This window comes from Corylus avellana, chromosome ca3, assembly GCF_901000735.1.
Source record: "Corylus avellana chromosome ca3, CavTom2PMs-1.0".
In the NCBI taxonomy this organism is placed as follows: domain Eukaryota; kingdom Viridiplantae; phylum Streptophyta; class Magnoliopsida; order Fagales; family Betulaceae; genus Corylus; species Corylus avellana.
In genome coordinates this window covers 26,250,001-26,261,830 of record NC_081543.1, presented here as the reverse complement: position 1 = coordinate 26,261,830, position 11,830 = coordinate 26,250,001, and positions in this window count along the sequence as shown.

Genomic DNA, 11,830 nt, shown 5'->3' with positions numbered 1-11,830 from the left:
GGGTGTGGCCTCACAAGCGATTATCCCTAAGTAATGGCTAGGCCAATAGGGTTCCAAAGAGAGGGCTTAAAGGGATCAGTCAATGCTAAAAGGTGATGTGCAAGACAAGCACAACCTTATTCTAGGGATTAATCATAGTTAGAAATGTTTATGAAAGTTTGACTTACTTTGTCAATGGCACACGTAGTTGCAAATAAAGTAAGGACATGGATAAATGTTAATTTGAAGCTAATATACATATGAAAAGAATATGATTGTGAAAACATCCCAATAAATATTTTAAGAGGAATGATATCCAAACTTAATACTTTTATCGGCATATGAATGGTTAATTGTCACACACTAGCAACAACTTACTTGCTTACTAAGTCATTGGACTTACCCCTTACTTTTTTCACCAATAAAATATTTCGGTGTTATATAGATAAGTTAACTACGGTTGAATAGAACAGATCTTGAGGCAGATGGGGCCGTTTATGGTATCTAGTGTTTTAAATATATATATATATATATATATATATATATATAGAGAGAGAGAGAGAGAGAGAGAGAGAGAGAGATCAGTCCTATCTGCCTGAAATCATTTGCAATAAATAAATAAAAAAGACCAAATAAAAAGCCAAAATTCAAAAAGAGGCAAACGCACTCAAACCAAACAAGTAAGCCACTTTAATTATTTATGAGAAAAACTCAAACTAAATAGTTTCATAATGTTCAAAAAAAGTATTAAAGTAACCCATCAAACTATTAAAGTATGTTAAAAATGTCATTTTTTTTTTTCCTATAATACCTCTATTCTTTTAAAAAATAAAATTAATAAAATTAAGAATAAACTAAAATATCTTTTAAACAAAAAAAAAAACAATTTTTTTTAATAAATAAATAAATTAGTCACTATAGTGAGCCTAAATTAAAATCGCTTGTGCACCATACAAAATATAGGCCTAAATTAAAGATCACTTCATGTCATATGAAAGTGAAATAACTAAATAAGAGGCTCATGTGATATGCCAAAAAAAAAAAAACAATTTAGTCCCTGGAGTCAAATTTCGTAAAAAAATTTGACGAATTTTGTTAAATGTCACGCCAAGGCCAATAAAAATAGTGACACTGTGTCATTCTTAATAAAAAAATATAAATATATTAAATTAAAAAAACTAAAAATGATTTTTTTTAAAAATAATTTTTCAGTTTTTTATTTTGTATTATAGGAATTTAAAAAATATGTGGCATTTTTGAGACACTTTGATAGTTTGATAGGCTACTTTAACACCTTTTGAACATCGTGGAGCTTTTAAAAAACCGTTGTTAATTTAGAGAGCTTTTTTATAATTTTCCCTTATTTCTAAAATTGAAGTCCCACAATTTCCAGGTGTCTAATATTATTTGTGATGATATTATTTGAATGACATCAAAGAACATGCTTAGTATTTATTGTCAAAATTCTTGTTGCAGAACATGCTCAGAATGAATTGCACATTTGGCACAAAAAATCTTCAATGCAATTTGTGTTAAAAAATGTTATCCAGCAAATTTTTTATTTATTTTGACCATTCAATTATTTATGGGGATGAACAGAATACGTCATGCATGGTAATTAACAACAGAAACTAGTGTTGATTCCAATGATGCCAATTGACCCAACTCGACTTGATTATAATCTTTCCTTTCTTTTTCTTTTTCTTTTTGTCTTAAGTTTTGGAATTAATATATTAGGTTAACATAAACAAATATAGAATTAAGATTCTACCTAACTTGAAAATAATATTGAACCTAGTATTTGTAAAAGACTTAGCCAAACACAAGAAGTAGAAAAAAGGCAACTCACTATGATCACCATTTTTCTAAAATGTTCGAGTACGACAGTTTTTAATGTAATTTCTTACAAATTTACATGACTATTTATATTTTATGAAAATGAGTATTATGTGGACTGTCACGTGTCAATCTACATTTTAGTAGTTGACATAATCAGTGTCAAGTTGACTATTACATTGATTTTGTAATCATAATAAGTGATGTGGATTGCCACATGACACTTTACATTTTAGTGACCGGGTGGTAAATATCATATAATCTGTCACGTCAATATTACCAAAAAAAAAAAACAGAAAAAAACTTGCAGTAAAGGCTTTATACCCCTAAGCTAGAATTTAAAAAACAAAAATAATAATAGCATTTGTCGACAAAACCACTTATCAATCAAGTTTTATACTTACGTTTTGTCCTTCACCTTCATTATTCTTGCTCACATGAGACTCATTTGCTTGAATAGGTGGCCGACCAACCTAACATTCTCAAGCAAGTTATAACACCATTATGATGGATTTTACCGTATTTAATAGTATTGTGGATTTCACCGTTAAGATGAAATTGAGTGTAATTATTTTATGGTTTAGTTTGGATTTTACAGTATTTAATAGTATGTGTTGTGTCATGTCATTTAAAAATTTTAAATAACTAGCGTGGCAATGAAAACAGTATATACACCGTTAAGATGATGTGAAATTGAATCTAAATTGTTAGAATACATAGAATATATTTTCCATATATTTCATATTTGGTTGATATTGAAATATTTTCAATTTACGAGTTAATTGTAATCAAATACCATATGTATATTTACTCATTACGCTATAAATAAGAACATTTGTACTGTATACAAACAAGTTAATGAGAGTACAATATAACCCTTATGGTTATTCAGATCGGTGGACGTAAGTGTCTAACACCGAACCGCTCGTAAATTCTTTAACTTTATTTCCTCTCTCTTGCTTCCGCTATTGTTCTAGTATTTTAGTTTTGAAAATGATTTATGCCAATATTTTTTCTATCTCATTCTACAAATTTAATCGATCAACTATTAGATTTGTGGACTCATGTGGATCTCAAACAAATTTAATAGTGAATTCACCCATTCACTATGAAGATGGTTAAAAGATGGTCGAAAAATGAATGAATTTTATCATTTCTCTTTAGTTTTCCTTACCAACTTCAACATAATATCAGAGCCTCATCATTATTTTAACATAAATAATGAAATGATTATTCTATGTACCTGTCAGTTGAAATGGAGTGAATCCTAGCATGACTTGGTCACTTAATACTTTTTAAAATGTGCTTTTTATTTTTTGTTTTAAAAAATATTTTTATGTGATATAAAGATAAAAGTAATTTTAAGTGTTTTGCAGTGTTTTTTTAATGTTTTTCGTTTTGAAAAAGAAAAAACAAAAGAAAGAAAAATTAAAAATGCAAGCACTGTTAAAAATGGCATACCGTAATAATAAATGTTAGTTTAATATATTGCACATGAGGGGTAGGAGTAGTCACTGTGTTCACATGTCAGGTTCAAATCGTTTTGAGCTATAAGTACAAAGACGATATATTATATATGTCAACCGTAAACCAACATACTTAATTAAGGGTCTGTTTGGGATTGCGTTTGAGTGGTCAAAAAATGCTTTTAACGCTTAAAAAGCATGTTTGAAGAAAAAAGTATTCGTTTGATAAAAAAATTAAAAATGCTTTTAAGGGTCCAAAAAGCCTAAAAATGGCCAAAAAGTACTTTTAGCAAAAACTTAAAAATAAAAATTTTGCCTAAAAACTCTTTTTGACTTAAAAACTTTATTTTTTAAACACAATTCCAAACAAACTCTAAATAAATTATAGGTCAAATTACTCAATTTTAACTCATTAATTTTATATTAAATTTACACCAAATTTACGAGTCATATCAAAAAACCGTCAATACCCAAAAGACAAGTTCTTGATAGACTGAAACTTAATAGAGTTTTCGAACTACAATTTTCTTCACAGCAATAGTTCCTGGATGTGGCTTTTGAATGGAGAAAGGGACACCAATGTTATGTCATATACAGAGTCTAGACTTTTAAAGTATTAATGGTTTAAGTACTGGTTTGGTAGGTAAGCACTTAATAGAGACACGACAACGTTCGGTAGGTAAGCACTTAATAGAGTCACGACAACGCAATTAACAACCACATTGTGCACATCAAAGTCCTCGGCACTGAAATTTGAGTTGAAATATTATAATATATATTATCTAACAATTTTCTTTTGGGAAATTTTACAAACTTTATCAGAAATTTCATTGGTTTTGAAAGTATTTTTGAAGTTAAAAAACTCGTATCTAATTTTCAATTTTTCTTTAAATCTTATTAAAATTTTCAAAATACTCATATTTTTATTATAAATAAATAAATAAATAATTGTAAAAATTTAATTGTTTATTTTTTATATGTCCATCAATTTATATCTTCAAAGTGATTTTTTTTTTTGTTTTTCCTTTCTCTTATATCATACTTTGTGACTAACACATATAATGTCTTCACTATGCTTTGGAGTAAGGCCCATTAAAAGATGGAGGCCCATCGTGGATTTGGTGTCAATTGAAACCTGTTTCAATGTGGTTCAGTGGAGCTTGAGGCTTGAATTTTCAATGGACTCTTGTTCTGTTTCATCTTGCACACCTGCAAATAATTAGGAGGAAAACTTATTTGTTTAATCCTTGTGGTATGTAGTTGTACCAAATTAATTCTTGGGGTATTAAAATGTATTTTGAAGATCTCTATGATAAGTTATCTGTCCAAAATGATTCATGTCGTCCGTCGTTTGATAGAAACAATTAGATGTACAATAATAAGGTGATTACTACTCTAATCTCTTAGATAAATATTGTATCTCACTTGTATTAAAAGTTTTGCAAGAGGGAGTCAAAGCAATTAATTTATCGTCATGATACAATACTGCCCGAATATAGTGTGCAGCATGCAAAATTTTGAACACTAACAAGAACAAGAAAAATATTTGTAACAGTCCTGAAAAAGAAGAGAAGAAGAGAGAAAATAAAAAATATATGTCTAATTTTTTATGAGCTCTGTCATTATAAGGTTGTGCCTTTCTTGGTGAAAAAGCGTGAACCTGCTGAGCCTAAACCATAAACCTTTCATGAAAGGTTCGTTTTGGTCTCTCATGCATTCTACATTAACTACCCAAAACTGGAAGCTAGTTGCCTTGTGAAATCTAAAGATTGCAATAACTTATCCAAGAAATATATAAGGTCTGATTTTGAAATTTTATGTTGAATTTGCTCTTCGATCTTTCTCCTGCGATCGAGATGAATGGTGATGTTTTCACTTTTCCCCACCTTTTGGTTTAAGATTTTTTCACTTGTTGATTGCAGACCCTTAAACAATATAAATTGCCAAAACTGAGCCCCATTGAGGCTGGCTGCTGTCGACCACCATCTGAGTGAGTGCCTTGCCGTTGTTTTGTAAAGGTTTCTCCATTCTGAAGCTTTTTTTTTTTTTTTTTAATTCAATATTCATTCTCCATCTTTTTTGTTTGTCATACACCTTCGAACAAAAAGTGGCAAAATCCTCGTTATGTACAATATGAATAATGCTACTTTTTCTTTTCACATCTATTTATTACACTTATTTTTTGCCGTCTCACTTAACATGTTTTAAGTGACTTTCATTTTTTCTTGTTTTTAAGTGCTTGCAATGGGAAGCAACTTAAGCCACGCCATATCAGCCAGTGTGAAATGGATGTGATAAATAGATGTAAAGAGTAGCATTAGTCGTAAAAGGTCTATAAATTCCAACAATGTTTTTCACACATATGTGATTACAGTTTAAATTGAGTATATGAAGTTTATTTCAGACAATAATTCAAACTGGTGATGATCCATGTTACCGACATTAATATTTGCTTTTATTAAACTCAAATATAGGTGTGGTTATCCTGCTGTGAATGCTTCCTTCTATGACTTGAGCTTAGGAACTCACGGTTTGGCCTCAAACTCAGTAATTGTCTCTAGTTCTTCAATGCTTTATTTCTTTTTTTTCAATGATACTAGATGCTGCTAGAAATTTCTTTTTTTTTATTATTTACTTAGAAGGATAGAGAGCAACATAAATCCTTTCGTTGTAACCTATGTTTCCCTTACCCCAGTAGCTAGTATGAGACAGCATGAGGTAAAGGAGTCAATCAGCTGGAACCACTAATATCTCAAGATTTTTTTTTTTTTTTTGTAATATTGTTCACAAGCTTTTTACTTTGTTGATTGCTAAATTTTGAAGTTTAGCTTTGATGATGGTGTATGTTATTCATCAATGCTCACTTTTAATGCCATCTATGATTGAAAGTTTCGAACTTTAGTTTTTTCAATCATAATGCAGATGTTTTAGCTTAGATCCATCTCTTTTCATTTAACATAACCATATGTTGTTTATTTGTATACCCTTTATAGATAATGTTTGTATGTACATGTTTCAGTTTGATCATTTTTTGTTTTAATTGAGCAAACATGATTGCTTGCCTCTGATTTTCTTGTTTGTGACAACATATATAATAAATGTTGAATTTTTTTGAAGATTAAGTTTGGTTATGGAAGTCTATAGATGGCTTGATTTTGCAGGAGCTCTAGTTAATTTGTCTATACAGTTTTGTTTTTTGGCCCAGAAGTTTAATTAGCTTAATGCAGTACAGTGAACAAGCACTGATCCTTAACTTTTTCCGATTATTATATGCTTGTAGAAGGAAACCGCATACTTAGCTACAATGGCAGTCACAGTTACATTACCTGGTAAGTTTCATTGTGTCACTCTTTTTCTCCTTATCTAAGTGCTGCTTGTAGGGGTGAAAAGGTGGTTGCAGTTAACAGTTAATGGCTAAAACCCCTAACCGCAACCGCCTAAGCGGTTAGTAAATTTTATTAAGCGCCTCCGCTAACTGCTTGGCGGTTAACTGCCCGGTTAGCGGTTCGCAGATAAATAACCGCCTTGCTTTCAACAAAGCCTGCAAATAGATCAATCAAGCTTTTTCAGCAAAAAAACCAGAGACCTAAAAAACCAATCTTTTCAAGCTTTTTCAGTAGATCATTATGAAAAACCAAAAAAAAAAAAAAAAAAACAAACAAACAAACAAATTCGTGCTTGAGAAATGGAACAAGGTATCTCACCATCTCGAATTCGTGCTTGAGTTCGAGGGAGAGTGGCGATGAAGGCTGTGTTGGCGTGAAATTGAAAGAGAAGAAGGAGGAGGCGTCTCGGTGAGAAGAAGAATGAGGCGTCTCAGTGAGAAGAAGAATGAGGCGTCTCAGTGAGAAGAAGAAGGAGGCGTCGAAGAGAAAGAATAAGCTTTCCTAATAATATGACTAGGATGACTGAAACGATGTCGTTTCAAGTTAATATATATTAAAAAAGCAGTTAGTGCGGTTAGCGGTTATAAGGTGGTTAGTGGTTATAAGGTGGTTAGTAAAAACCGCATTTTCACCCCTAGCTGCTTGTCTTGTTCGTGGACTTGGTTTCTCAGGCCGTAATTGTGAAGAACATCAGAAGACAAGAATAATTATTGCATTGGTTTTGATTTATGGATTATACATGCAAGGCCTCAAATGGTTCCCTTTAATCAAACAAATTTAATCCAATTACATGTGCAAGGTCAAACAGTCTTTTTGCAAAGCATCCATCATAAAAAAACTATGAGGCACTATTATTTGAGTTTATTTACATAATTAGCTTGTGGTAGTCCTGAGCTTATTTATCTCCTAGGATTATCTCCTAGCATGGGAGTCAGGTTCTTGTCAACTTACTTCTTATTAGAAGAGTAAAATGCATATTAGCATATATATATATATATATATATATATGAAAATAGGTAAAACATCAAACCATAAGACACGAGAGTTTCATGTATACCTTGGTCCAGCCATGTTGAGGATAAGATAGGGCCTCCCAATCCTTTTCAGTGATTCCATCAGGGTAAGCGAACATGCTAGTGGTGCTAGTATTAGGGAGGGTGGGGGTGGTGTTGTACCACCACCTCCTTCCGGCACTTTTACATCATTTCATGGCTATGATGTTCTTCATTCTCTCCTGCATTACAAAAGCACTCATCTTTTTCAAGCATGCTAGCTTCTTCAGCAAGTTGGCGGTGAGCTTCCACAAATCCCACAATTTCTGAGAAGACAAATTTTTCTTGAATTGTGGGATTTGGGTGAGTAGTGGAATTTAGATCTACTGCACTTGAATTTAGCAGCAACAAGATATACAACTCGTTCAGGGTTAGATGCCACCACTTCCTTTGGATATTCAGATTTTAAAGCCCTTCAAGCAGAAAGTAGATGAAGATTTCAGAAAAGAGACTTGTGACACCTATTTAAGGTAATTTGGTCCTTGTATTTAGACCTGGCAAAACGGGTTACCGTGTCGACCCGTTATGACCCGCCACCCGTTTAGCCTCAACTCGTACACGATCCGTATAATAAATGGGTGGAAACCCCAAAACCCAAATACGGCATGATTAAATTAGCGGGTTACCGTGTCAACCCATTATTTTTAGCGGGTCGTGTCGGATCGTGTCTAAAAATAATGGGCTAAACGGGTTGACATGACTCATTTAGCTGAGCAAAAACCTTCTTCTCGCAGCAACTTTGAGAAAACCTAAAAATTATACACAGATTAAAGGAGAAATCCAACAAAATCACATATTCACAATCTATTTATACACAGATTTAGTGATTCACAAGACAAATATACATAGATTCACTGCTTCCTCGGAGCCTTTCCACCAGTCGATTTGCAGCAATTTGCTTCATACAAGCCAATCTCTTCAGATCGAAAGCACACAACACAAAGTTTCTGCAAATCGCAAACCAAGATGCTCTTATCAAAACCAATAAACTAAAGATGCCAAAAGAAATTAAGAGGAAAGAATAGGGCTAGTACCTTCGAGAGCTCTAAGAAGAGGGCTAGGCCAAGGGTTTCTAATTGCCAGAAAATCTGAGATTGAAATTTGAATGATAGATATGATTGAAGTACGGGGCTTTATATAGGTTGTGATTTGGCATTGAAGAGAAGGGAGGGAGAGCGGCAAATCTGCGACGTCGGTGGTGAGAGAGAGAGAGAGAGGTGAGCTGAGAGTCTGAGACCAAGAGCTTGAGAGTGAGAGGGAGAAAGAAAGGGGCAGCAAGGGGGTGTGAGGCACTGAGGCGGCTGCGAGAAAGGAAGGAGAAAGAAAGAAAGAAAGAGGAAAATGAGAGAGAAATGAAGGAGGCAGCTACGTGAGAGTATGAAGCGAGTTAAGAGTGTGAGGCAGCGTGAGACTTTTAGGCTTAGGTTTAGTTTTTTTTTTTTTTTTTTTAAACGGGTGTATCGGGTCACCCGCGGGTCAAGCGGGTTGACATGCCAGAAACATAAATAAACGGGTTGACCCATTTATGACCCAAACCCCTTTAAGGTAAACCCAAACCCGATAACATCGTGTCGGGTTGGCAGGTCGTGTCACGTTTTGCCAGGTCTACTTGTATTCAGTTACTTTAAATACATGTCACAAGTCTCAATTACCTTAAATACATGTCACATGTCACAAGGACCAAATTACCTTAAATAGGTGTCACAAGTATCTTTTTGAAATCTCCATCTACTTTATGCTTGAAGGGCTTTAAAATCTGAATATCCAAAGGAAGTGGTGACATCTGGCCTTGAACGAGTTACATATCTTGTTGCTGCTAAATCAAAGTGCAGCAGATCCAAATTCCACTGCTCACCCAAATCCCACAATTCACAAAAAAAATTGTCTATTTAGAAACTGTGGGATTTATGGAAGCTCACGGCCAGCTTGCTAAAGAAGCTAGCATGCTCGAAAAAGATGAGTGCTTTTGTAATGCAGGAGAGAATGAAGAACATCACAGCGATGAAGACGATGTACAAGTGCCGGAGGGAAGTGGTGGCATAACACCACCCCCACCCTCGACAATATTAGCACCACCAGCATGTTCGCTTATCCTGATGGAGTCATTGAAAAGGATTGGGATGCCCCATCTTATCCTCGACATGGCTGGACCAAGGTATGCATGAAACTCTCGTGTCTTGTGGTTTGATGTTCTACCTATTTTCATATATATATATATATATATATATATGCTAATATGCATTTTACTCTTCTAACAAGTAAGTGGACAAGAACCTGACTCCCATGCAAGGAGATAATCCTAGGAGATAAGTAAGCTTAGGACTACCACAAGCTAATTATGTAAATAAGCTCAAATAATAGTGCCTCATAGTTTTTTTATGATGGCTGCTTTGTATAAAAACTATTTGATACAGGGGACCATTTAAGGCCTTGCTCGTGTAATTGGATTAAATTTGTAATTACCATTTGAAATCATTTGAGCACAAATGGAGTAGATTTCAAAGGAGTTGAGTGAAAGAAAGAGGGGCAAATTTTCAGCCGAAACAATACCTAATCCAAGAGGTCACTAGCAAATTGAGGTCCCACAGGATCTACATCGGGAAAAAGGCGAGGAAGTGAGCACTGAGACTTCTTCAACATCAACTCCAATTCCCAAGACACCATATGAGCCCCGAACCTCTATTCTAGATAATCTGAATTCTTCATTTTTAGGGACAGATAACACTTTCCCAGTTAGTATTGCTTATGACTTACCAAAAGGCCAAGAGAGTAATCTGTTAAGGCTATTAGACAAGCAAAAAGAGACCATCGAGGTAGAAAAACTCCCTAAGTATTATCCTCATTTTATTACATTTCATGATTCCCTTCCAAATGAGAAACTGTTTGAAAATACTCAGAGTAATCTACACCGATCTATGGACATTTGGAATTACCTCTCTGTAGGAAAAAATCATTCTCTTTGGTCAAAAAGAAGAAAAGATTGGTGCTTCAAATTTAAACTTAAGGGTCAGAGAGCATTGAGCGCATCAAGGATGAGGATTCCGTTGGCTTGGCGGATCCCATATATTTTGACTAAATGAGTCAACTTCGTAGGTTCGAGCACAGGCCCTATGCACTCGAGTCCTCCATCAAGCCAGGATACATGATCTCTTTCCAGGTTTTATCTTCTCCATTGTTGTTCCATTTTCATTCTTTGATTATATTTTTACAACAATGTGTTGCACTTGACTGGTATTTGGTTGGAGTATCACTTATTTGTTTTAGGGACAAGTGTTCTTACATTCAAGTTTAGGGGTATGCTACAAGCCATACCTATTCCAACCAGTTTTCTCATCTCCCTGGCATGATCTTCCCATTTTTTCTACACATTGAGGACAATGTACAATTCAAGTTTAGGGGTATGGGAGACACACACACATACTTTTTCCAAAATTTTAATTTTTGAAAATGCATGTTCATGTTATTCTTGAGACTTTGGTTGATCTAAAAGCTGTGATTTGAATTTCATTGGTGAGCTTAGAATGTTGAACACATGATCTGATGACCAGAATTCTAAGTCTTGTTACTTACTTTTGGCATTTGAGAATTCACTTGTTTTGATTTGAATTGCTACAAGCACATTAGCACATAGTTTGTGAGGTATGACATGTGAACCTAATTGTGTATGTTTTCAATGTCTTTGGTGAAGCTTGGTGACTTGTGGGATGAATACTTTGGCATATATATATATATATATAAATAAAAAATAAAAAAAATAAAATTTTAAAAAAAAATTTTAAAAAAAAAGTTGATCATTTTGAGCTTTTCACTGAGTAACTGGACTTCTTGCCTCATTAAGTACTGAGTGTTCACGTCAAAATGTGAGAATTTTGATTTGGTTAAAGTCATGGCTAGTTTGGTTTCGTAGCCTTTTTGACTCGAGTTAGTAAGCCCATGGGGTGTTCTTACACCTAATACCCTAAAACCATCTGGTTTGGGAAGCATTGGCCTAACACTCGTTACATGGGTCACTTAGAAAGCTTAAGGGAACCAAGCATTACACAGCTGGACCAAAAAGAAAGAAAGAAAGAGAGAATGCTCTTACTGTTATGCCATGGTTATTTATTTCGAT